The sequence below is a fragment of the Pseudorca crassidens genome, chromosome 10, assembly GCF_039906515.1.
Source record: "Pseudorca crassidens isolate mPseCra1 chromosome 10, mPseCra1.hap1, whole genome shotgun sequence".
In the NCBI taxonomy this organism is placed as follows: domain Eukaryota; kingdom Metazoa; phylum Chordata; class Mammalia; order Artiodactyla; family Delphinidae; genus Pseudorca; species Pseudorca crassidens.
The window spans coordinates 59106696-59132785 of NC_090305.1; the positions used below are offsets into that span (position 1 = coordinate 59106696).

Consider the following 26090-nt stretch of genomic DNA (forward strand, 5'->3'; position numbering starts at 1 on the left):
TTGGCCTTATTGGCTTTTGTCATTTCCTTGTTGTCTCCTGTCGGAAGAGAAGACTATAAATGTGATGGATTGATACAGGATACAGGAGGCCCAATTATCTCTGTCGAGCCGGCCTCTCCTCTTGGTCAAGCCCTCCCCGTTCTCCGTCTTTGCAGCATCTCCCATTGCCTTGAAGGCAGAAGCAGCCTGGTCCCTGGCTGTCCAGGAAGAGGGAGTGCAGCCCAAGAGGGTGAGTGGCAGACAGACGGTCCCCAGGAGACACGGCTCCAAGAGCAAATACAGGAGGCAAGCTCAGCCCCACAGAGGCCGGGCCGGAGGACAGCGGGGTGGGAGGGCAGGACGTACCGCCGCCGGTCAGCCCACATCCGGGGAGGGGGCTCTGCTTCGACTTGCACGCCTTTCTGGAATCTGAGCTGGCGCCTCCCTCCACGAACGCCGGGGCGATGGGGCTTTTCTCTCCGGCAGCAGGTGCCTGGCAGCTGCCCGTGGATGCCAGCCCCGTGAACTGGCCTGGGAGGAAGTGCCTGTCGGAGTGGTGATTGTACGTGCTGGGCTTGGGCTTGGCCCTGGCCCGTCCCCGTCCCCTGCCCTTCAGGCTGACTTGGGACGCCCACAGGAGAGCGGCACCTTGCGTGGGGGCCCCCCGGGGTCCCTCTGGGATCCCCCCAGGATCCCCTGAGACAGAGGTTGGCAGCTGCCGGCCTTTGAGTGTCATTTCTGAACCAAATCCCTCGGCCCCCACCTCAGGCCTGTCTGCCTGCCTCTGTCCCTGGGAATGTCCTGAGGCCCCTGGTCCAGGGTGGTTGGAACAGGAAGCCTGAGGTTCCTTCCTAGGATTTCAGGCATCTCCCTATGGTCACGCCCTGCTCGCTCTCCAACACGGATCCTGGTTGCTGTGCCTTGAGTGTGCATGTGTGTGAATCCGCACCTGCCTCTCCATGTAGGCGAGGATCTCATGTAGGTGGCGTCCTTCCAGAAGAACAGAATGGAAGGTGGGGCTGTGGATGAGAATAGGAGCCAGGGACCTAAGAGAACAGAAGGGCAGGAATGACTCAAATGGAGGAGAGGATCCAGGTGAACCCAGTGGACGGTGAACGGCTGGGTTGAGGGGGTGTCTCTTGTGCCAGCATTCCGGGGCTGCTCTCTGTGCCAGGCACGGGGCGGGGGCCAGAGAGTGTGGTGCGAGCGGGCCGGCCTGGCCTTCCCCAGCCCTCAGGCAGCGCACAGGACGGTGAGCTGGAGGGGTGTGCAGGAGACACAGTCCTGCGGCTTCCCCAGCCCATCCGCGGTGGCCTTTGGCACCTCCTAGCTCTCGGCCGCTGCCCGCTCTGTCTCCATCTGTAGGAGTGAGTGCCTGTGCTGTCTCCCTGCCCCTCCCAGCCTCCCAGCACTGAGTCTCGTGGCCGTCAAGGCTGAGGCGGAAGAGCGGCTGGCACGGGGCAGGGAGCAGCCTGGCCCCAGGGTGAGAGCTGATGTCTGTCCGGGAGCATCTCTCTCCCTGCCAAGGGCTGAGATCCTGGGTTGCATGCCTGCCTTCTGACACAGGAGCCGGCATCCGTCCATCACGGAACCTGGACCCCAGCCTCACCCCAGTGGCCGGGTGACAGCTGTGGCGGTGTGGTGACCGCAAGGCCCACTCTTGCCTCCCTCTAGATGCGCCTGACACCTCCCAGGCCACTTCAGGCAGCTACAGAGACCCACACAAGGGGCCCCACGCCCAGAATCCAAGTTTTGGCTTCAAGAACAGTGAGGAGCTCCTGCACTGGCCCATTCCAAGCGGTAGTGACCTGGAGCATGTCAGAGGGGAGGCCTGGCCCTTTACTGCTTATGGTGAGTGACCCAGCCTCCCCCACCCTCCACGGGCTCCACAAAGGGTTACTGAGCCACTGCCGCGTGCCAGCCGCTGAGCGAGGGACCGGCCACGGTGCTGAGTAAAGCGCACTTAAACCCTGTCCTCATGGTTTTGTTTTGCTTTTAATTCTTACTTTACATGGGAGCAGTGTATAGTTGATTAACAATGTTCTGTTAGTTTCAGGTATACAGCAAAGTGATTTGGTTATACATACACCTGTACCTATTCTTTTTCAAATTCTTTTTCCTTTAAGGTTATTACAGAGTATTGAGCAGAATTCCTGTGTTATACAGTAGGTCCTGGTTGATTATCTGTTTTATATACATTAGGGTGTATATGGTAATCCCAGCCTCCTCGTTTATCCCTTTCTCCACCTTTCCCCTTTGGTAACCATAAGTTTATTTTCGAAGTCTGTTTGTTTTGTAAATTAGTTCATTTATATCATTTTTTAAAGATTCCACATATAAGTGATACCATGTGATATTTGTCTTTGTCTGACTTACTTCACTTAGTATGATTATCTCTAGGTCCATCCATGTTGCTGCAAATGGCATTATTTCATTCTTTTTTATGGCTCAGTAATATTCTATTGTCTCTGTGTACCACATCTTCTTTATCCATTCATTGGTAGATGGTCATTTAGGTTGCTTCCATGTCTTAGCTATTGTAAATAGCTACAATGAGCATTGGGGTGCATGTATCTTTTTTTTCTGTTTTTTTTTGGGGGGGGCATGCCAGGTGGCATGCGGGATCCTAGTTCCCTGACCAGGGATCAAACCCACGCTGCCTGCTGTGGAAGCGCAGAGTCTCACCCACTGGACTGCCAGGGAAGTCCCTGTATTTTTCAAATTATGGTTTTCTCTGGATATATGCCTAGGAGTGGAATTGCTGGATCATACGGCAACTCTATTTTCAGCTTTTGAGGAATCTCCATACTGTTCTCCATTGGCTGAACAAATTTACATTCCTGCCAACAGCGTAGGAGGGTTCCCTTTTCTCCACATCCTCTCTAGCATTTATTGTTTGTAGACTTTTTGATGATGGCCACTCTGATGCAAGGTGACACCTCGTTGTAGCTTTGACTCGCATTTGTATAATAATTAGGGATGTCGATCATCTTGTCATGTGCTTTTTTTTTTAAAGAGTGTGAGTGACAGTTACCTCTTGAAATTGGCTTCGTGACAGTCTTCTTTTTGGATTACCTCCCCCAGGACATTTCTGGAGGGCAGGTGTCATTTACAGTCCCACAGGCCTTGTTACTATGAAGTGCCCATGAGAAACAGTTTTAAAGTTGTTGTTACGGGAAACGGCCCCAAGGCGGCAGGATTTCTTCATGCCCAGCTTGGATGCTCAGGCAACCAAAGCCTTGGAAAGTCAAAAGTTGTGTTTGGGGATTGTAAATTACAGTGGAATGTGCCAGAAGAAATACCCAAGGGGGTTGTGTCTCATTACTTCCTCCCCCTTACCTTTCAACCTCCGGCTAAAATCCCAACCCCTGCAAAACTGCTTTGCTGAGTGTGCTGTCGTCCGGAGGCAGGGCGACTCTAAGCAAGGAGGCTGGAGGTGGGAAGCCCACCACCAGAACACGTGGAGACCAGGTGACTTTTCAAAGCTCTTACAGCCCTGAGGGTCCACCATTCTTTGGTTGCACTAGGCTTTGTTTAGCTGTAGGAGGACCCGCCTCGATCTAGAAATTGTGATCCCATGCAGAGGGGACCAGACACTACAGGTCCAAGGGGGGCTAATTTGCTGGTACATCCTCCCCAGCTCCCTCAGCCCCAGGACAGTCCAGCCATGAGAGCAAAGCTGGCTCAGGCTCCACTGATGTGACACCAGCCCAGGTCACCGAGGCCAGAGAGGAACATAGTAGGCATTTCTTCTTCCTTTTTTTTAATTTTTACTTTATATTGGACTACAGTTGATTTACAATGTTGTGTTTGTTTTAGGTATTCAACAACTTGATTCAGTTATACATAGACGTATATCTATTCTTTTTTGGATTATTTTCCCATATAGGTTATTACAGAGTTGAGTAGAGTTCCCTGTGCTATACTGTAGGTCCTTGTTATTTTATATATATTGGGGTGTATATGCTAATCCCAACCTCCTCATTTATCCCTTTCCCCACCTTTCCCTTGTAACCGTAAGTTTGTTTTCTAAGTCTGTGAGCCTGTTTCTGTTTTGTAACTAAGTTCATTTGTATCGACTTTTGGATTCCACCTCTAGGTGACATCATGTGATGTTTGTCTTTCCCTGTGTGACTTACTTCAGTTAGTATGATCATCTCTAGGTCCATCCGTGTTGCTGCAAATGGCATTATTTCATTCTTTTTAATGGCTGAGTAATGTTCCATTGTCTGTATGTACCACATCTTATTCATTCATCTGTCCATGGACAGTTTGGTTGCTAGTGTTTTGGCTATTGTAAAGAGTGCTGCAGTGAACATTGTGGTGCGTGGGTCTTTTTGAATTATGGTTTTCTCTGGATATTTGCCCAGCACTGGGATTGCTGGATCATCCGGTAGCTCTATTTTTAGTTTTTAAAGAAACTTCCATACTGTACTCCATAGTGGCTGTTACCAGTTTCCACTCCCACCAGCAGCTTAGGAGGGTTCCCTTTTCTCCACACCCTCTCCAACTGCTGTTGTTTGTAGACTTTTTGATGATGGCCATTCTGACTGGTGAAAGGTGATACCTCTTTGTAGCTTTGATTTCCATTGCTCTAATAATTAGTGATGTTGAGAATCTTTTTTTTTTTTAAACAGTATGTTCCTGGGTTGTAAATTAGAGTGGAATGTGCCAGAACAAACACCCGAAGGGTTGTGTCTCATTACTTCATCCCCTTACCCTTTCACCCCTAGGGCAAATCCCAACCCTGGAAAACCACTTTGCTGAAGGTGCTATTGTCCAGAGGTGGGGCAACCCTAAGGAAGAAGGATGGAGGTGGGAACCTTCCCAGCAGATGTGGAGACCAGGTGACTTTTCAAAGCTCTTCCGGCCCTGAGAGTCCACCACCCTTTGGGTGCACTGGGCTTGTTTTAGCTGTAGGAGGGCCCGCCTGGATCTAGAGATTGTGGTCCTGTGCAGAGGGCACCAGGCACTACAGGTCCAAGGGGGGCTTCATTTGCTGGCAGATCCTCCCCAGCTCCCTCAGCCCCATGACAGTCCAGCCTTGGGACCCAAGCCTGCTCAGGCTCCAGGAATGTGACACTAGCCCAGGTCACTGAGGCCTGAGGGGAACATTGTAGGCATTTCTTTTTTTTTTTTTAATTTAACTTTTGTTTTCTATTGGAGTACAGTTGATTTACAATGCTGTGTTTTTTTAGGTGTTTGGCAACTTGATTCAGTTATAGATAGACATATATCTGTTCTCTTTCCGATTCCTTTCCCATATAGGTTATTAAAGAGTGTTGAGTAGAGTTCCCTGTGCTATACAGAAGGTCCTTGTTGATTATCATCTATTTTATATATATTGGGGTATATATGCTAGTCCCAACCTCCTCATTTATCCCTTCTGCCACCTTTCCCCTTTGGTAACCATAAATTGGCTTTGAGTCTGTTTCTGTTTTGTAAATTAGATCGCTTGTATCAATTTGTAGATTCCACATCCAGTGATATATTACATTTGTCTTTGTCTGACTTACTTCAGTTAGTATTGAAACCGTGTATAAGCCCCTGTGTCCTTGTCTTTTGTGATAAAATGCTGACTCAAGAGTTAATGATTGGGAAATGTGAAGGTAGAGAAACAAAGAATAGCTGTTGGGCTGAGGAACCGGTAACAATTTAGACTATAATTCTGCCACATAGCAGAATCATGATACCCACAGTTCCCTGAAAGATATAAAGGCCTGACACACGTTCCAGAGTTGTTTTTACAGAAAGCAGACCCTCTCCAGATGAAAACTGCTGACCACAAAAACATAGACCCTAGACTGGTTGAAACCAGAAGGTTGATAAAGCTTGAAACTTCGCCTTGATGCCAACCAATCCGAGAATTGTCTGCGAGCTAATCACCCCCTCCACGGTGGGTCGCACAGTCTTGAGGGCATTAGCCCGCTGTGGCCCCGTTTGCCTGGCAAAGCAGTAAAAGCTATTCTTTTCTGCTTCACCCAAAACTCTGTCTCTGCATTTCTATTTGGCACCGGTGAACAGAGGCCGAGTTTTGGCAATAGAATTCTGGGGGCTCATCCAGGATCGACCTGTGTGCAGGTGGCCTTGAGGCGCCCCTGTGTTTGGTCAGATGCTCTGAGGTTTCTCTCCACACCAGCCTCCTTCGAGAGAGCAGAGGGTTGGAGGACTCCTCTGGAGGCCGGATCGCCAGGGCTCCCCTGCCGTAGGGCTGTGCCCTGATCATACCCGGCCTGCCATCTCGGTAGTTGGAGCTCCGAGGCGGGGATGGAAGACAGGAGAGAAGCTGTCCTAGGAGCTGCCAAGGCCACCTTTGCCTTGAGGACACCCCCCTCTCCTTCTGCCCACACGGGTCCGGACTTCCTGCTCTGAGAAGATATTTTGGGGAAGGAGCAAGGTAGAGTTTGGGACGTCGCAGCACCTCTGCCAGCACTTCGGTAAGCCCCCCGGCGTGCACTCTGAGGACCCTCAACCTTGTCCGTTTGGGGAACCTTCTGTTGCCGTTTGGGAATTTTTTATTTTATTTATCTTTTTGGGGGGTGGATTTTTTAGATCCAGTTTGTAAGGAGCAGCTTAGACTAAGGCCATGGGCTTAGTGGGACTTGGCAACCAATTTGAGCCTTGGGCTGGTTTTTTGTTTGTTTGTGGCTTCTGTTTGCCAGACAAGGATTTGGTTTGCCTTTGGTTTTGCTGGCAAGTGTTTAGTTTGACTCAACGTGGGAAGTGCTTCTTCTTTGATTCCATCTGACAGCCCACTAGGGAAAATTTTGGCAGCCTGGTCAACCTATAATTGTAACCCTATAAATAGGGAAAAAATAATTTAACACCATGTGGTCACAATATTCTTTAGACTCCAGAGAAAACTGGTTGAGATGAAACTCTTGAAATTCCAAAACTCGTCCATTTTGCATGTGCAGTTAGAGAAAGCTGGCTTGATAAAATACTTTTTTTCAGAACACTGACCTTGAGAGAACAAAACTATTCTTTTAGGAGAAAACTTGAAGTTAACTCATAATGTCCTTGAAGTACAAACACAGCCCACTGTGCCTGGGACTTCAGTCTTAGGTTAATTAGTAGAGCCTCAAGCCAAGGGGGAGAAGGAAAGGAGGGAAGAAAAAGAAGTCTTTTAAAATCAAATGTGTAAATTTGTTCTTTTATTCATAAACTGGTAAGTTTAATTACAGTGCCTGATTCATGAAATATAAAAAGATGAAACAATGAGATCTCCGTCTGTATGTATGTCTCAGTATGTGTCTCTGACTTTGGATAATATTGCTGAGGTTAATTTGTAAATGAGCTCTATTTAATTGGCTTAAAGAAAAGTAAGTGCTTACAAATGAGATCTAAATTTACCTAGTTTTGTCTTCTTGCAAGAGGGAAACTAAAGATGTTTGCATTTATTAGACACGTCTTGTGCCACTTTGAGAAAAGAAATTGTGCTTTGGGAAAATGCATGTTTTTTGAGATTATAGAATATGTTCCTAAGTCTGCTAATCAGAGAATGCCAATATGACAGACAATTCAGTTGCTTTCGTCTTGGTTCTCACTAGAGATTAAGGGTTGTTTTTTTTTTAATTAATTATTATTATTTTTTTTGGCTGCTTTGGGTCTTCGTTGCTGCATGCAGGCTTTCTCTGGTTGCGGCGAGCGGGGGCTACTCCTCGTTGTGGTGCGCGGGCTTCTCATTGCAGTGGCTTCTCTTGTTGCAGAGCACAGGCTCTGGGTGCCCAGGCTTCAGTAGTTGTGGCTCGCAGCCTCTAGAGCACAGGCTCAGTAGTTGTGGTGCACAGGTTTAGTTGTTCTGCAGCATGTGGGATCTTCCCGGACCAGGGCTTGAACCTGTGTCCCCTGCATTGGCAGGTGGATTCTTAACCACTGTGCCACCAGGAAAGTGCAAGGGTTTTTTTAAGGGTTAAAAATTATAATACGTAATTAAGGCTAATAAAATGATAAGGGAAACATTTCAGTGTGTAAAGCAAGTAGGAGATGTATTGCCAGTGAGAGAAGGTATAGAGATTGCAGATATTTTTGTTGAGGAAAAAAATGATGATAATAATTTTGTCCTACAGTTGGTTGTTTCTGGATGGAAAAAAAGGACAAATTAATATGAATCCAGAAAGTGATTAAAGGGTTGTGAAAAAGGTACTTTGAGAAAATAATTTTCTATGTTGTTAACATTGATCCCCTCATTGTCAGATTTCTGCTGTCCTGCCCTTATAGCATAGAAATGGTCTACTTCTAAGTCAAGAAATTTAAAAATGAATAAACAACAGCTGTAAATTTTTAAAAATCAGGGCTATGGGAAATCCAAGATGCCCTCTTGGCTTTTCCCGGCTCCCTGACAAACCTCATTTTCTATTAGATGGGTTAAAGATTTCTCTGGCTGCAGGGAATGGCTCACAATGAAAAGGAAAAGGTTAGAAAATGTGTTTCCCACTTGGAGTATAGTGTCTACCATCTCCAGTGATCAAGACACTCACTTTACTGGATAAATCATACAAGACTTAATGTCACAAATTTCTTGAAATTATCACTCTGTCATCCTCAATCATCAAGCAAGGTCAACAAAACTAATGGAAAAACTGGACTCAAACAGAACGAAATAAATTATAGGGGATTAAATGAACTGCTAAATATGATTATAGTTTTTCTGAATTGTCTGACATACTGCTGGCTTCTAATCTTTGGCCCTTTTCTTCAAGCTACTTATGATTTACAACAATTTGATAATTTACACCTGTAGGTAAAATTATTTTTTTCTCTCTGCCTGGTTCCTCCAGAAATTGGAGACTCTTGGGTTCTGAGCAGCCTTTATCAGGTGAATGGAAAACACTGTCTCTTGGCATGTGCAGGAATCTAGATACTCTTGAGACCTGGAAAAGAGACAAATTTACCTAATCTGTAGATATCACAGGCAGAATCTGTAGGCAAGCCTGGCCTTGAGAGACCTTTTAAAAGTTTGCTCTGAAAGGGCTTCCGGGAAGATGGCGGAAGAGTAAGACGCGGAGATCACCTTCCTCCCCACAGATACACCAAAAATAAATCTACACGTGGAACAACTCCTACAGAACACCTACTGAATGCTGGCAGAAGACCTCTGACCTCCCAAAAGGCAAGAAACTCCCCATGTACCTGGGTGGGGCAAAAGAAAAAAGAATAAACAGAGACAAAAGAATAGGGACAGGACCTGCACCGGTGGGAGGGAGCTGTGAAGGAGGAAAGGTTTCCACACACTAGGAAGCCCCTTCGCAGGCGGAGACTGCGGGTGGCGGAGGAGAGCACAGCAACAGGGGTGCGGAGGGCAAAGTGGAGAGATTCCTGCACAGAGGATTGGTGCCGACCGGCACTCACCAGCCCGAGAGGCTTGTCTGCTCACCCACGGGGGCGGGCGGGGCTGGGAGTTGAGGCTCGGGCTTCTGTAGGAGCACAGGGAGAGGACTGGGGTTAGCAGCGTGAACACAGCCTGCAGGTGGTTAGTGCACCACGGCTAGCCGGGAGGGAGCCCGGGGAAAAGTCTGGACCTGTTTTCTGGACCTGCCTTAGAGGCAAGAGACTTATTCTTCCCTCTTTGTTTCCTGGTGCTCGAGGAGAGAGGATTAAGAGCACTGCTTAAAGGAGCTCCAGAGACCGGCACGAGCTGCAGCTAAAAGCGCGGACCCCAGAGACGGGCATGAGATGCTAAGGCTGCTGCTGCCGCCACCAAGAAGCCTGTGTGCGAGCACAGGTCACTATCCACACCTCCCTTCCGGGGAGCCTGTGCAGCACGGCACGCCTCAGGCTGGTGCAATGTCACACTGGGCTCTGCTGCCGCAGGCTCGCCCTGCGTCCGTACCCCTCCCTTCCCCCGGCCTGAGTGAGCCAGAGCCCCCAAATCAGCGGCTCCTTTAACCCCGTCCTGTCTGAGCGAAGCACAGACGCCCTCCGGCGACCTACACGCAGAGGCGGGGCCAAATCCAAAGCTGAGCCCCAGGAGCAGTGAGAACAAAGAAGAGAAAGGGAAATCTCTCCCAGCAGCCTCAGAAGCAGCGGATTAAACTTCCACAATCAACTTGATGTACCCTGCATCTGTGGAATACATGAATAGACAACGAATCATCCCAAATTGAGGAAGTGAACTTTGACGGCAAGATTTATGATTTTTTCCCCTTTTCCTCTTTTTGTGAGTGTGTATGTGTATGCTTCTGTGTGAGATTTTGTCTGTATAGCTTTGCTTCCACCATTTGTCTTAGGGTTCTATCCGGTTTTTTTGGTTTGTTTTTTTGATAATTTTTTTTCTTAATTTTTTTTTATTTTAGTAACTATTTTATTTTATTTTACTTTATCTTCTTTCTTTTTTTCCTTCCTTCCCTCCTTCCTCCCTCCTTCCTTCCTTTCTTTCTACTTTTTCTCCCTTTTATTCTGAGCCATGTGGATGAAAGGCTCTTGCTGCTGCAGGAGTCAGTACTGTGCCTCTGAGGTGGGAGAGCCAACTTCAGGACACTGGTCCACAGGAGACCTCCCAGCTCCACATAATATCAAACGGCGAAAATCTCCCAGAGATCTCCATCTCAACACCAGCAGCCAGCTTTACTCAATGACCAGCAAGCTACAGTGCTGGACACCCTATGCCAAACAACTACCAAGACAGGAACACCCATTAGCAGAGAGGCTGCCTAAAATCATAAAAAGGCCACAGACACCCCAAAACACACCACCAGACGTGGACCTGTCCACCAGAAAGACAAGATCCAGCCTCATCCACCAGAACACAGGCACTACTCCCCTCCACCAGGAAGCCTACACAACCCACTGAACCAACCTTAGCTACTGGGGACAGACACCAAAAACAATGGGAACTATGAACCTGCAGCCTGTGAAAAGGAGACCCCAAACACAGTAAGATAAGCAAAATGAGAAGACAGAAAAACACACAGCAGTTGAAGGAACAAGATAAAAACCCACCAGACCTAACAAATGAAGAGGAAATAGGCAGTCTACCTGAAAAAGAATTCAGAATAATGATAGTAAGGATGATCCAAAATCTTGGAAATAGAATAGACAAAATGCAAAAAACATTTAACAAGGACCTAGAAGAACTAAAGATGAAACGAGCAACAATGAACAACACAATAAATGAAATTAAAAATACTCTAGATGGGATCAATAGCAGAATAACTGAGGCAGAAGAACGGATAAGTGACCTGGAAGATACAATAGTGGAAATAACTACTGCAGAGCAGAATAAAGAAAAAAGAATGAAAAGAACTGAGGACAGTCTCAGAGACTTCTGGGACAACAGTAAACACACCAACATTTGAATTATAGGGGTTCCAGAAGAAGAAGAGAAAAAGAAAGGGACTGAGAAAATATTTGAAGAGATTATAGTTGCAAACTTCCCTAATATGGGAAAGGAAATAGTTAATCAAGTCCAGGAAGCACAGAGAGTCCCATACAGGATAAATCCAAGGAGAAATACGCCAAGACACATATTAATCAAACTGTCAAAAATTAAATACAAAGAAAACATATTAAATGCAGCAAGGGAAAAACAACAAATAACACACAAGGGAATCCCCATAAGGTTAACAACTGATCATTCAGCAGAAACTCTGCAAGCCAGAAGGGACTGGCAGGACATATTTAAAGTGATGAAGGAGAGATTACTCTACCCAGCAAGGATCTCATTCAGATTTGATGGAGAAATTAAAACCTTTACAGACAAGCCAAAGCTGAGAGAGTTCAGCACCACCAAACCAGCTTTACAACAAATGCTAAAGGAACTTCTCTAGGAAAGAAACACAAGAAAAGGAAAAGACCTACATTAACGAACCCAAAACAATTAAGAAAATGGGAATAGGAACATACATATCGATAATTACCTTAAATGTAAATGGACTAAATGCTCCCACCAAAAGACACAGATTGGCTGAATGGATACAAAAACAAGACCCACATATATTCTGTCTACGAGAGACCCACTTCAGACCTAGAGACACAGACTGAAAAGGGGATGGAAAAAGATATTCCATGCAAATGGAAACCAGAAGAAAGCTGGAATAGCAATTCTCATATCAGACAAAATAGACTTTAAAATAAAGATTATTAAAAGAGACAAAGAAGGACACTACATAATGATCAAGGGATTGATCCAAGAAGAAGATATAACAATTGTAAATATTTATGCACCCAACATAGGAGCACCTCAATACATAAGGCAAATACTAACAGCCATAAAGGGGAAATCGACAGTAACACATTCATAGTAGGGGACTTTAACACCCCACTTTCACCAATGGACAGATCATCCAAAATGAAAATAAATAAGGAAACACAAGCTTTAAATGATACATTGAACAAGATGGACTTAGTTGATATTTATAGGACATTCTATCCAAAAACAACAGAATACAAATTTTTCTCAAGTGCTCATGGAACAGTCTCCAGGAGAGATCCTATCTTGGGTCAGAAATCAAGCCTTGGTAAATTTAAGAAAATTGAAATTGTATCAAGTATCTTTTCTGACCACAACATTATGAGACTAGATATTACAGGAAAAGATCTGTAAAAAATACAAACACATGGAGGCTAAACAATACACTACTTAATAACGAAGCGATCACTGAAGAAATCAAAGAAGAAATCAAAAAATACCTAGAAACAAATGACAATGGAGACACGACGACCCAAAAGCTAGGGGATGCAGGAAAAGCAGTTCTAAGAGGGAAGTTTATAGCAATACAATCCTACCTTAAGAAACAGGAAACATCTCGAATAAACAACCTAACCTTGCACCTAAAGCAATTAGAGAAAGAAGAACAAAAAACCCCCAAAGTTAGCAGAAGGAAAGAAATCATAAAACTCAGATCAGAAATAAATGAAAAAGAAATGAAGGAAACAATAGCAAAGATCAATAAAACTAAAAGCTGGTTCTTTGAGAAGATAAACAAAATTGATAAACCATTAGCCAGACTTATCAAGAAAAAAAGGGAGAGGACTCAAATCAGTAGAATTAGAAATGAAACAGGAGAAGTAACAACTCACACTGCAGAAATACAAAAGATCATGAGAGATTACTACAAGCAACTCTATGCCAATAAAATGGACAACCTGGAAGAAATGGACAAATTCTTAGAAATGCACAACCTGCCAAGACTGAATCAGGAAGAAATAGAAAATATGAACAGACCAATCACAAGCACTGAAATTGAAACTGTGATTAAAAATCTTCCAACAAACAAAAGCCCAGGACCAGGTGCCTTCACAGGCAAATTCTATCAAACATTTAGAGAAGAGCTAACACCTATCCTTCTCAAACTTTTCCAAAATATAGCAGAAGGAGGAAGACTCCCAAACTCATTCTACGAGGCCACCATCACCTTGATACCAAAACCAGACAAGGATGTCACAAAGAAAGAAAACTACAGGCCAATATCACTGATGAACATAGATGCAAAAATCCACAACAAAATACTAGCAAACAGAATTCAACAGCACATTAAACAGATCATGATCACCATGATCAAGTGGGGTTTATTCCAGGAATGCAAGGATTCTTCAATATACACAAATCAATCAACGTGATACACCATATTAACAAATTGAAGGAGAAAAACCATATGATCATCTCAGTTGATGCAGAGAAAGCTTTTGACAAAATTCAACACCCATTTATGATAAAAACCCTGCAGTAAGTAGGCATAGAGGGAACTTTCCTCAACATAATAAAGGCCATATATGACAAACCCACAGCCAACATCATCCTCAATGGTGAAAAACTGAAAGCATTTCCACTAAGATCAGGAACAAGACAAGGTTGCCCACTCTCACCACTCTTATTCAACATAGTTTTGGAAGTTTTAGCCACAGCAGTCAGAGAAGAAAAGGAAATAAAAGGAATCCAAATTGGAAAAGAAGAAGTAAAGCTGTCACTGTCTGCAGATGACATGATACTATACATAGAGAATCCTAAAGATGCTACCAGAAAACTACTAGAGCTAATCAGTGAATCTGGTAAAGTAGCAGGATACAAAATTAATGCACAGAAATCTCTGGCATTCCTATACACTAATGATGAAAAATCTGAAAGTGAAATCAAGAAAACACTCCCATTTACCATTGCAACAAAAAGAATAATATATCTATGAATAAACCTACCTAAGGAGACAAAAGACCTGTATGCAGAAAATTATAAGACACTAATGAAAGAAATTAAAGATGATACAAATAGATGGAGAGATATATCATGTTCTTGGATTGGAAGAATCAACATTGTGAAAATGACTCTACTACCCAAAACAATCTACAGATTCAATGCAATCCCTATCAAACTACCACTGGCATTTTTCATAGAACTAGAACAAAAAATTTCACAATTTATATGGAAATACAAAAGACCCCGAATAGCCAAAGCAATCTTGAGAACAAAAAACGGAGCTGGAGGAATCAGGTTCCCTGACTTCAGACTGTACTACAAAGCTACAGTAATCAAGACAGTATGGTACTGGCACAAAAACAGAAAGATAGATCAATGGAACAGGATAGAAAGCCCAGAGATAAACCCACACACATATGGTCACCTTATCTTTGATAAAGGAGGCAGGAATGTACAGTGGAGAAAAGACAGCCTCTTCAATAAGTGCTGCTGGGAAAACTGGACAGCTACATGTAAAAGGATGAAATTAGAACACTCCCTAACACCATACACAAAAATAAGCTCAAAATGGATTAAAGACCTAAATGTAAGGCTTGAAACTATCAAACCCTTAGAGGAAAACATAGGCAGAACACTCTATGACATAAATCACAGCAAGATCCTTTTTGACCCACTTCCTAGAGAAATGGAAATAAAACCAAAAATAAACAAATGGGACCTAATGAAACTTCAAAGCTTTTGCACAGCAAAGGAAACCATAAACAAGACCAAAAGACAACCCTCAGAATGGGAGAAAATATTTGCAAATGAAGCAACTGACAAAGGATTAATCTCCAAAATTTACAAGCAGCTCGTGCAGCTCAATAACAAAAAAACAAACAACCCAATCCAAAAATGGGCAGAAGACCTAAATAGACATTTCTCCAAAGAAGATATACAGACTGTCAACAAACACATGAAAGCATGCTCAACATCATTAATCATTAGAGAAATGCAAATCAAAACTACAATGAGATATCATCTCATACCAGTCAGAATGGCCATCATCAAAAAATCTATAAACAATAAATGTTGGAGAGGGTGTGGAGAAAAGGGAACACTCTTGCACTGCTGGTGGGAATGTGAACTGGTTCAGCCACTATGGAGAACAGTATGGAGGTTCCTTAAAAAACTACAAATAGAACTACCATATGACCCAGCAATCCCACTACTGGGCATATACCCTGAGAAAACCAAAATTCAAAAAGAGTCATGTACCAAAATGTTCATTGCAGCTCTACTTACAGTAGCCCGGAGATGGAAACAATCTACGTGCCCATCATCGGATGAATGGATAAAGAAGATGTGGCACATATATACAATGGAATATTACTCAGCGATAAAAAGAAACGAAATTGAGCTATTTGTAATGAGGTGGATAGACCTAGAGTCTGTCATACAGAGTGAAGTAAGTCAGAAGGAAAAAGACAAATACCGTATGCTAACACATATATATGGAATTTAAGAAAAAAAAATGTCATGAAGAACCTAGGGGTAAGGCAGGAATAAAGACGCAGACCTCCTAGAGAATGGACTCGAGGTTATGGGGAGGGGGAAGGGTGAGCTGTGACAGGGCGAGAGAGAGTCATGGACATATACACACTAACAAACGTAGTAAGGTAGCTAGTGGGAAGCAGCCACATGGCACAGGGATATTGGCTTGGTGCTTTGTGACAGCCTGGAGGGGTGGGATAGGGAGGGTGGGAGGGAGGGAGACACAAGAGGGAAGACATACGGGAACATATGTTTATGTATGACTGATTCACTTTGTTATAAAGCAGAAACTAACACACCATTGTAAAGCAATTATATCCCAATAAAGATGTTAAAAAAAATCTATAAACAGTAAATGCTGGAGAGGGTGTGGAGAAAAGGGAACACTCTTGCACTGCTGGTGGGAATGTGAATTGGTACAGCCACTATGGAGAACAGTATGGAGGTTCCTTAAAAAACTACAAATAGAACTACCATATGACCCAGCAATCCCACTACTGGACATATACCCTGAGAAAACCATAATTCAAAAAGAGTCATGTACCAAAATGTTCATTGCAGCTCTATTTACAGTAGCCTGGAGATGGAAACAACCTAAGTGTCCATCATCGGATGAATGGATAAAGAAGATGTGGCACATATATACAATGGAATATTACTCAGCCATAAAAAGAAATGAAATTGAGCTATTTGTAATGAGGTGGATAGACCTAGAGTCTGTCATACAGAGTGAAGTAAGTCAGAAAGAGAAAGACAAATACCGTATGCTAACACATATATATTGAATTTAAGAAAAAAAATGTCATGAAGAACCTAGGGGTAAGACAGGAAAAAAGACACAGACCTACTAGAGAATGGACTTGAGGATATGGGGAGGGGGAAGGGTAAGCTGTGACAAAGTGAGAGAGTGGCATGGACATATATACACTACCAAACGTAAGGTAGATATCTAGTGGGAAGCAGCCGCAAAGCATAGGGAGATCAGCTCGGTGCTTTGTGACCGCCTGGAGGGGTGGGATAGGGAGGGTGGGAGGGAGGGAGACACAAGAAGGAAGAGATATGGGAACATATGTATATGTATAACTGATTCACTTTGTTATAAAGCAGAAACTAACACACAATTGTAAAGCAATTATACTTCAATAAAGATGTTAAAAAAAAAAAGGAAATTAAAAGCGAAAAAAAAAAAAGTTTGATCTGAGATTCCTAATGAAGAATTCCAGTGCAGCCAATATAAATGAGCCTATATGAGCAATTACATTTATATGAATAATCTGGTGATGTATATTGAAACCAGACTTATTTTGAACTAATCAGCCTTAATTTGGCTGGACTTAGTAAAAAATGAGGATAATCTAGAGAGAAAAATTATGTTTCAATAGTATAGCTTTGTGGATATTGAAGTTTTGTATTTAGTGTCTTTGTCCAAGATGGCTCCTTATTGCTGTTACCTTATTATAAAGTTTAATTGAACTAGTAAAAGAATATCCTAAGCTTGTTTCTAAAGCCAATCATGGTAATCTATATCTTTGGATGAAGATCAGATGCCCTGTGACCTACAACTAAGAGATTATGCACACTGGAAAAGATATTATTTAAAGGATTGTCAGCAAACTAAATAAAAAGACCCTTAAAAGATACTCTTAACTATGATATGTACCACAAAACTGAAGGGAATTTACTCGATTTCATATTTCCCATTTAAGAAGGGCCTCTGCATTTGAATGTCTATAGAAAAGACTGCTAACTCCAAACGACACCCACACCAGGATGAAAAGAAGACAACAGCAGTGGAAGACAGCTGACATAAAAATCTGGACCAGGCCCGTAAGAACCATCCAACTAATTCAGACTGCACTGTTTATCAAATGTTTGCCTTCCTACTTCCTATCAAAATGGAAAGTTATTGTTTTACTTCTAACCATATTTTTCACCCCAGTGTTCAGCATGAAAAAAAAAATTCTCTAGTGAAGTTGTAACAGAGTATAAATATTCATGACATGTATCCCTGCTTGTTTTAAGTGTATTGCTAAACGTGTACAATGCTTGTGTGACAATTAAGTACAAGTGATAAACTGTATACCCTGCAAAGCATTTTCCTATTCACATACCTGTGAGCCTGTTCATGATATCTGATGAGTTTTCCCCCAACATGGAGAACTAAGCAAAAAAAAAAAAAAAAAAGGCATAGGACCAAGGGACATAAATGGACCCAGAGCAGGCAACTGGGCGACCACTCTGGCAACGCTGGAAAAACATATTGATTATCAATCATTGGGTCTATTTTGGGTCTATTAAACATGCATTGTACATCTGCTTTAGCCATGAAAAAAATCAAAATGAAATAACTGTGGTTCAGACGTCCAAAATGGAACTAGGTGGCCAGTATGGATGTGGGTTCAGACATGTTCCTACACTACTGCAAACTTGAATTCTCTAAACTTTATCAGACTTAAGAATATCATCAGCCATTTTCAAAACAATATCTAATGGCAGCTGCCAACTGCAACCTTATCCTCTCAAGGTCTTGTAACTATGAAACCTTTTTCCTACTTTAAAAATAGTAATAGCAAATGAGACAGCTCAAGCTATAGCCTCCCAGCAAAAGCCTACTTGGTTACTAAATATCTGTAAAAAGGAAGCACTCCAAAACTTATTTTCCTGGTTGCCATCTGAAATAGGATTATTTTGAAGAATACTACAAAGGTGTATTTTAACCATTATCTGCATTGTAGTATGTCTAATAATTTTCAAATGTTTGTCTAGGTGCTATGACAAAGCAATCAAACAGAGAGGTAATATTTTCTTAATATAAAATATTGATGCTAAGCTTCAAATTCGAGATTATTTCCAACTCTGTGTCCATTCCCCAAATTAGTCAGGACTATGCCCCACATCAGCAGGAAGTAACCAGAGCGGTTGTCACCCCATTCCCACAGAGAAGGGGAAAATTGAAACAGAGATGGACTGACACTGAGTTCTTCTGCCAAGTTTATGATTAACCTCTCAATCTAAAACATCCCCTTTCATGTTCTGCAGCTATTCCTTCTCAACTGAGGAATATCAAAGAAAAAGGGGGATTGAAACCATGTACAAGCACCTGTGTCCTTCTCTTTGAAGAAGAACGCTGACTCAAGAGTCAGTGATTGGGAAATGTGAAGATGTAGAAACAAACAATAGCAGATGGGCTGGGGAACTGGTAAGAATTTATAATTCTGTCAAGTAGCAGCATCACCCAAGTTAGAGTTTTCTGAAAGATATAAAGGCCTGACACGCATTCCTGAGTTCTTTGTACAGGAAGCAGTCCCCTCCAGATGAAAACTACTGACAGCAAGAACATAGACCCCAGACTGGATGAAAACCAAAGGTTAATGAAGTTTGAAATTTCACCTCGATGCCAGCCAATCTGAGAATTTGCCATGAGGTGATCATGCTCTGCTTCTTAAACACTATAAAACTACTCACTACCCCCTCCAGGGTGGGCCACAGACTCTTGAGGGCATTAGACTGCTGTGGCCTCCTTTGCCTGACAAAGCAATAAAAGCCACACTTTTCTACTTCACACAACACTCTGTCTCCGCCTTCCTATTCGGTATGGGTGATGAGAGGCGAAGTTTCAGCAACAATATGATCATCTCAAGGTCCATCTGTGTTGCTGCAAGTGGCATTATTTCATTCTTTTTATGGCTGAATAATACTCCATGGTCTATACATACCAAAACTTATTTATCCATTCATCTATGAACATAGGGTTCCTTCCGTGTCTTTGCTATTGTAAATACTGCTGCAATGGATGTTGGGGTGCATGGGTCTTTTTGAATACGGGTTTTCTCTGGATATAGCACAAGGAGTGGGATTGCCAGATCATCTGGTAGTTTTTTGTAGATTTTTAAGGAACCTCCATACTGTTCTCTATAGTGGCTGTTACCAGGTGCCATTCCCACCAGTAGCTTAGGAGGGTTCCCTTTTCTCCACGCCATCTCCAGCTATTATAGTTTGTAGACTTTTGGATAATGGCCATTGTGACTGGTGCAAGGTGAGACCTCATGGCAGTTTTGATTTGTGTTCCTCTAATAATTAGTCATGTTGAGCATCTTGGCATGTGCTTTTTTTTTTTTAAAACAGTATGAGTGAAAGTTACCTCTTGAAATTGGCTTTGTGACATTCTGCCCTGAATGTTTTTTGGATTGCTTACCACAGGACATTGCTTGAGGGCAGGTGTCATTTACAGCCCCCCAGGCCTTGTGAATATGAACATGTGCCCATGAGCACCAGATTTAAAGTTGTTGTTTCAGGAACCAGCCACAAGGCGGCAGCATTTTCTCATACCCAGCTCTGGTTACTCCTGCAACAACCACCTTAGAGAAAGTTGTGTTCCCCAGTTGTAACTTTGAGTGGTATGTGCTAGAACCAACACCCAAGGGAGTGTCCCTGGTGTCCAGTGGTTAAGACTCTTCGCTTCCAATGCAGGGGGTGTGGGTTGGATCCCTGGTCAGGGAACTAGGATCCCACAAGCCCCAGGGTCAAAAAAAAAAAAAAAAAAAAGAAATTCCAGGGGGTTGTGTCTTATAACCTCTTCCCCCTTACCCTTCTTGCCCGGGTCAGAACCCAACCCTTGGAGAACCACTCTGCTGAGGGTGCTGTCCTCCGGAGGTGGGGCGACTGTGAAGAAGGAGGATGGAGGTGGGAACCTTCCCAGCAGGAGACATGGAGACCAGGTAACTTTTCAAAGCTCTTGCAGCCCCGAGAGTCTACCCTCCTTTGGGTGCACTGGGCTTGGTTTAGCTGTAGGAGTGCAGGCCTGGATCTGGAGATGATGGTCCCATGCATAGGGGACCAGGTACTCCTGGTCCAAGGAGGGCTCATTTCCTGGCACATCCTTCCCAGCACCAAGTCCCTTGGACAGTCCAGGCCTTGGGACTGAAGCCTACCAAGGCTCCAGGGATGTGACACCAGCTTGGGTCAGCGAGGCCTGAGGTGATCATATGAGGCATTTCTTAGTTTTAGGGGTTTTTTTAATTTAGTTTTTATTTTCTAGTGGAGTATAGTTGATTTACAGTGTTGTGTTTTCTTAGGTGTTTGGCAATGTGATTCAGTTATAGATAGACATATATCTGTTCTCTTTCCGATTCCTTTCCCATATAGGTTATTAAAGAGTGTTGAGTAGAGTTCCCTGTGCTATACAGAATGTCCTTGTTATCTATTTTATATATATTGGGGTTTATGTGCTAATCCCAACCTCCTCATTTATCCCTTCTGCCACCTTTCCCCTTTGGTAACCGTATGTTTGTTTTCTAAGTCTGTGAGTTTGTTTCTGTTTTGTAAATGCCTTCATTTGTATCAATTTTTGGTTTCCTCCTGTAAGTGATATCATGTGATCTTTGCCTTTCCCTTTCTGGCTTACTTCACTGAGTCTGATCATCTCTAGGTCCATCTATGTTGCTGTAGGTGGCATTATTTCATTCTTCTTAATGCCTGAGTAATACTGCATTGTCTATATGTACCACATCTTCTTTATCCATTCATCTGTTGGTGAACATTTTCACTGCTTCCATGTCTTGGCTATTGTAGATCCTACTGTAGTGGACGTTGCAGTGTGTGGGTCTTTTCTAATATGGGTTTTCTCTGGATATACCCCTATGAGTGGGATTGCCGGATCATCTGGTACCTTTATTTGTAGTTTTTTAAGGAACCTCCATACTGTTATTTATACTGGCTGTTACCAGTTTCCTTTCCAACAAGATTGTGCCAAGATTTAAAACTAGTGCTTTCAGGCACTCAGTATTCACCAGGACTACAGGGATGTAAATGACTCCTGCCCTCAAGAAATGTCCTTCTGTAGGTAATCAAAAAACAATACAAAGATTGCAAATTTTCAAGAAGGCAATTGCAGCAGCCAAATTTTACTCACACTGTTTAAAGAAAGGTCATGAAACGATACTCAACATCGGTAATTGTTAGAGACGTGCAAATCAAAACTACAACGAGGTATCACGTCGCAACAGGCCGCATGATTATCATAAAAATGTCTACAAACAATGCTGCAGAGGGCGTGAAGAATAGAGTTCCCTCCTACACTGTTGGTGAGATTTTAAAGTGGCAACAGACACTACAGAGACCAGTATGGAGGTTCCTTAAATACTGAAAACAGAGCTACTATACGATCAAGGAATCCCACTCCTTGGCATATATCCAGAGAAAACCATAATTCAAAAACACACATGCGGGCTTCCCTGGTGGCGCAGTGGTTGAGAGTCCGCCTGCTGATGCAGGGGACATGGGTTCGTACCCCGGTCTGGGAAGATCCCACCTGCCGCGGAGCAGCTGGGCCCGTGAGCCATGGCTGCTGAGCCTGCACGTCTGGAGCCTGTGCTCCTCAATGGGAAAGGCCACAACAGTGAGAGGCCTGCGTACCACAAAAAAGAAAAAAAAAACAAGAAAAACCATACATGCACCCCAAGTTTCACTGCAGCACTATTTACAATAGCCAAGACATGGAAGCAACCAAATTGTCCATAGTCAGATGAATGGATAAAGAAGAAGTGGTAGATAGAAACAATGGGATATTAGTCATGAAAAGGATGAAATAATGCCACTTGCAGCCACATGGATGGACCCAGAGGTGATCACACTAAGTGAAGTAAGTCTGTTGCAACAAAAATAGAAATGAGGTTTTTCCTCTCCTGTTAACAAGGAAAAGAAAGGGAACAGTGAACAGGCTAGAGGAGAAACATAAACTGGCCTGAAAGAGGTAATCAATCCTAGTTTCACTTTAACTATCACTCATCTGTAGTGTCTGTAACTAGATTTGGTTTTCACAAAGCTAACCTCTAACACTCTCTGACGCTATGTGAATTACATCCTGCACCTATCACTCCTTAACTCTGTTTGAATTATATCCTGCCCCTAACATACTCTGTGTTTACACTCCCTGCACTCCCCTGTAGCAAATCACCCCTTGTAGCATTCTGCATTTCAGGAAGGAGGTTGCAGGCCGATAAGTTAGAGACAAACGGACCCAATTACCGGGTTGCCTGACGCTAGCTGTGACTGTTTTGAAATAATGCAGAAAGAAGAAAAATGCGAGACCTTCACCACTTTCATCCTTATCACCTACCCCGGACTTCGAGCCTCACCTATAGGACTTCCCCTTATGCCCCAGGGAAGGGGGTCACAGTTCTTGAGGTGTTAGTGTGCTGCATTTTCCCCTTTCCCTGTCAAAGATAAAGCTATTTTTCTTTTTCTCCAAAACTCTGTCTCCATATTTCTGTTCGGCATTGGTGCACAGAGAGCCAAGATTTTGGCATCAAATCCGAGAGAGAAAGATAAATATATGATATCACTTACAGGTGGAATCTAAAAATTGATACCAAGGAAGTAATTTACAAAAGAAACAGACTCACAGACATAGAAAACACACTTACGTTTACCACAGGGGAAAGGTAGGGGAAAGGGATAAATTAGAGGTTGGGATTAACATATATACACTAATATGTATAAAACACATAATCAACAAGGACCTACTGTATAGCGTAGGAAATTCTACTCAACACTCTGTAATAACCTATATGGGAACAGAATCCAAAAAAGAACAAATATATGTCTATGTATAACTGAATCAAGTTGCTGAACACCTGAAAAAACGCAACATTGTAAATCAACTATACTCCACTAGAAAATAAAAAATAAAAAAAAAAACTAAAACAAAGAAATGCCTCATATGATCACCTCAGGCCTCGCTGACCCAAGCTGATGTCACATCTCTGGAATCTCGGCAGGCTTTGATCCCAAGGCCTGGACTGTCCAGGGACTTGGGGCTGGGAAGGATGTGCCAGGAAATGAGCCTTCCTTGGACCAGGAGTACCTGGTCTCCTGTGCATGGAACCACCATCTCCAGATCCAGGCCTGCACTCCTACAGCTAAACCAAGCCCAGTGCACCCAAAGGAGGGTAGACTCTCGGGGCTGCAAGAGCTTTGAAAAGTTACCTGGTCTCCACGTCTCCTGCTGGGAAGGTTCCCACCTCCATCCTCCTCCTTTACAGTCACCCCACCTCCGGAGGACAGCACCCTCAGTAAAGCGATTTGCAGGGGTTGTCCCAGGGGTGAAGGGTAAGGGGGAAGAAGTAATGAGACAGCATCACTTGCGTGTTTCTTTTGGCACATTCACTCCAATTTACAACCCAGAAACACGACTTTCACTAAGGCTCTGGTTGCCCGAGTTCCCAGAGTGGGGCATGAAGAAATCCTGCTGCCTTGTGGCCATTTCCCGTAACAGCAACATTAAAACCAGTGGTCTTGGGCACTTAATAGTCACAAGGCCTGTGGGGCTGTAAATAACATCTGTCCTAGAGAAATATCCAGGGGTAGGATGGGATCAAGATGGCAGGGGAGTAGGACGTGATGCTCAGCAGAGCTCAGCTTCTCCCCAAAGATACATCAAACATACATCCATGTGTGAAACAACTCTCAGAGAACATCTACTTGAACAGTATCAGAAGATCTCAGACTTCCAAAAGGGCAAGAAAATCTCCAGGTAACAGGGTAGGGTAGAAGAGAGACAGAGACAGAGACAGAGACAGAGAGAGAGAGAGAGAAAGAGAGAGAAGGAAAATCAGGACAGGACCTGTGCCTCTGGGAGGGAGCTGTGAAAGTGGAAAGGTTTCCACACACTGGGAAGTCCCCTCACTGGCAAGGACAGAGGGAGAGTTTTTGCCTCAGAGCAGAGTGCAGCAACAGGTGTTTGGAGCGCAAAGCGGAGAGAGACCTGCACACGTGTTCAGTACTGCCTGGCTCTCCACAGCCTGAGACACTTGTCTGCTTGCCTACTGGGATGGGTGGGGGCTAGGTGCTGAGGCTCAAGCTTCAGACGTCAGACCCGGAGGAGAGGACGGGTTGGCTGCGTGGAGACAGCCTGAGGGGGCTAGGGTGCAGTGTGCCACAACTGAGGGAGTTGGGGAAGAAGCCTGGGCCCATCAGAGAGGCAAGGCACCATTGTCGGGGGGGGGGGCACACGAGGAGAGGGGTGGGCCCGCCATAGGAGCTCCTTCTCTGCCCACTCACAGGCAGCAGGGCACTGCCTACTGCCTCTCAAGCTCCAGCGGGGGGCATGAGCCATGGCTGCCATCTTGGACTCCAGAACGGGCCTGGACTGCTGCCACCACCACCACGGAGGGTCCTGTGAGCGGGTGCAGGTCACTGCCCTCACCCTCCCAGGAGCCTGTTCAGCCCACTGCCAAGGATCCCACGATCTGGGGCCAACTTTCCCAGGAGTGTGCATGGTCCACCACCACTGCTGATGGCCCTGCAACCTGGCGCCGACCACTGCCCCCACATCCAAGAGGCCGCACGACCCACCTCCACCACCTAGGGCCCCAAGATCCAGGGTGATCTTCCCCAGGGGCCTGCAACCCACCGCTGCTGCTGCAGAGGGACCCATGACTAGGAGCCAGCCACTGCCCCTGCCTTCCTGGGAGTCTGTGCAAGCCATGCACCTGCACACCTGCACACCCCCTATCAAGGGGGTAGCAGCCAGCACACACTGAGGTAAGAGACGGCAAGCATCCAAACCAAAAGCAGCCCTCCTGCCAAAAAAAATGTTAAACCTACACAAGCTACACAGGGACGCCCCCGCATATAAACAGCCCTCCAAGACTACAATAGATACTTGTTTTCCTAAACTCACAGACTAAGAGAAATAGAACCACAGAACTGAAATAAAGAAGCAGAGGATCCACTCTCAGCTAAAAAAACCAAGAAAATTCCCCTGAAGGAAAAAACAATGAAACAGACCTCTTCAGTCTAACAGACACTGATTTCAAAAGAGAGGTAATGAAAATACTGAAGGAATTAAGAAAGGCTATGGACAGAAATTCAGATTACTGTAAAAAGGAACTAGAAACTATAAAGAGGAGCCAAGAAAAATTAGAAAATTCATTTCCCGAGATGAAAGCTGAGCTCAAGGCAGTGAATAGCAGAATGAATAATGTGGAAGAGAGAATAAGTGATCTGGAACATAGAATAATGGAAATTACCCAATCAGAAGAGCAGACAAAAAGCCAAAGGAAAAAAAAATAGCAATATAAGAGACCTATGGGATAATATAAAGCAGGCCAATCTACATGTTATAGGGATTCCAGATGGAGAAGAAAGAGAAAAGGGGATTGAAGATGTATTTGAAGAAATTATGGCTGAAAAGTTCCCAAACCTAAAGAAGGAAACAGATATCCAGATACAGGAAGCACAGAGGGCCCCAGACAAGATGAACCCAAACAGACCTACACCAAGATATAATAAAAATGGCAAAAGTTAAAGAGAGGATTCTAAAGTCAGCAAGAGAAAAACAAAGAGTTCTTTACAAGGGAACCCCCATGAGTCTATCAGCTGATTTCTCTACAGAAACACTGCAGGCAAGAAGGGAGTGACAAAATATATTCTAAGTCTTGAAAGA

General features: G+C 44.0%; 2 long non-coding RNA genes across 2 annotated transcripts in view; one reads left to right on the top strand and one right to left on the bottom strand.

Annotated features, from left to right (window-relative positions):
- Positions 1–457: 457 nt before the first annotated feature.
- Positions 458–24605, top strand: LOC137232264 (uncharacterized). The gene is made up of 4 exons (XR_010946931.1): positions 458–541; positions 1654–1830; positions 4713–6416; positions 18683–24605. It is a non-coding gene; the product is annotated as an uncharacterized lncRNA (long non-coding RNA).
- Positions 7119–26090, bottom strand: part of LOC137232263 (uncharacterized) — an 86802-nt gene continuing 67830 nt past the window's right edge. Inside the window, exon 9 of the long non-coding RNA XR_010946929.1 lies at positions 7119–8852. This is a non-coding gene — a long non-coding RNA (uncharacterized lncRNA). The remainder of the gene's footprint in view (positions 8853–26090) is intronic.